Source organism: Schistocerca nitens, chromosome 10, assembly GCF_023898315.1.
Source record: "Schistocerca nitens isolate TAMUIC-IGC-003100 chromosome 10, iqSchNite1.1, whole genome shotgun sequence".
NCBI lineage: Eukaryota > Metazoa > Arthropoda > Insecta > Orthoptera > Acrididae > Schistocerca > Schistocerca nitens.
The window spans coordinates 189,678,086-189,679,815 of NC_064623.1; the positions used below are offsets into that span (position 1 = coordinate 189,678,086).

Sequence of the window (1,730 nt, forward strand, 5' to 3'; positions counted from 1 at the left end):
AAACACTCTCTGCTACGAGTTCTTAACAAGCACTGACTACCACGAGCTCACCCCAAGCACTGGCCACTACGACATCTCAATAATCACTGCCAGTGGAGGCGGCGGAACAATACTCTCTAGCGCGATCTCTGGCGCTGTGGCTCAGTGTAGCCACCTTTCAACTTTGTATGACATTTCAAAGGTAATATAATAAAAAATACCACTTGAGTTTTCATGAAGTTGTAGTAAATTTCATATGTCATTTGATTGTTTACTTTTTAAATTATATTTTCAAGGGCGAGGGACAGGCTTGGAAGGCCCAAGCCAAACATCGATGAATGATGATACGAATGACTTTATTCAGAGTCTGTAATACAGTGAGTCGCAATGTGCCAGACCACAAGATTAATGTACAACTACTCGTCGGATGTGCACTCGACGTCACACGTCGCTGGATGGAATTTGTCATACGGACCTGGAAAACGTAAACTGAAACGGCATCTCCTACATCGAATGAATGCAGTTTTCCCGCATTTACAGGTAATGTTCACAGTTTCTAAGGGTAAATACACCTTGCTGACATTTAGAAAATTAAATAATATGACCAGTACCGAAAAAAATTAATAATTAAGTTTGTGCGGGATTCGGATCGTCGCCTCATACACGTTCGCCTTACAAAGCTCGAACGATAACCACCTTTTTTGAAATTTCATTTTGTTCATTGCATTTGTTAGGCGCGGGCGTCCCATGACACCCGTTCAAGTTCATCGTTAATCCATTCAGACAGGTATTTTTTTTTTTTATTGCAGAGGGCAGCCAACCCTCTACCCGAACACACTAAGCTACCGTGCCAACTGTCTCGTACACGTTCGGCTTACGGCGTTCGAACGCTAACCATTTGACCACTTCTGTGGAATGATTCATGATTTTGCGTGTCATCCTTGCGCAGGAGTCATGTCAATCTTCTCTGTATCGTTTCAATTTTAGTATATGTAACACCGAAGCGAGTACAGTCACTTGATCAGCATGAACTCTAACGTCCGGCACCTACGTGCAGAGACGCGTGTAACGTTTCTTGAGATTCTCTCGGAACTGCCTGAGTAGTCCACCTCACATTATGTTATTTTAATGGTCTTCTAAAGGTGTACAAAGTTTGAAGGTAAATCTCCTGCCCCCCCCCCCCCCCCCTCCCGTCGTTGCCTCACCTTGTGAGTAACGCCGGCTGTTCGCGCTTGGAACATTTTACTCTCCCGTTTCCTTACTAATTTCCCGCATTACAATAGTCTTAGCTCAATTAATATAACGTTGCTGTGAGAAAACAAGCTTATTTCGAGTAATCAGTACGGGTTAAGGAAAAACCTCTTGTGTGAAACGAATATTGATGTGATCCATAAAATTTCGGGCGTGCAGCCGCATAAATGTGACTTCTTCTTCTAGTATTTTGGCTGAATACCGTCCAGCCATCTTCAGAGTGAGCCGAGGTGACTCATAACACTGCAACAGCATTTACGTAGCTTACGTAAATACCAAATTTGGTTTATTACTTATTATGCCCCAACAGAACAAATAGTCCTGTCACGGTCGCCACGTATAACACTGCAACAGCATTTTACGTAGCTTATACTATGAAATACCAAATTTGGTTTATTACGTAGTATGCCCCAACAGAACAAATAGTCCTGTCACGGAAAAGCCACGTATTACACCCCCGTCTGCTACTGTTATACCATAACCTTAAAGTTGGAAGCAGG

At 42.9% G+C, this 1,730-nt stretch overlaps 1 non-coding gene across 1 annotated transcript; it reads right to left on the reverse strand.

Moving 5' to 3' along the window:
* Nucleotides 1-883: 883 nt before the first annotated feature.
* LOC126210888 (U6 spliceosomal RNA) lies at nt 884-990 on the reverse strand. Its single transcript, XR_007540843.1, has one exon. It is a non-coding gene; the product is annotated as a U6 spliceosomal RNA (small nuclear RNA).
* Nucleotides 991-1,730: the final 740 nt, after the last annotated feature.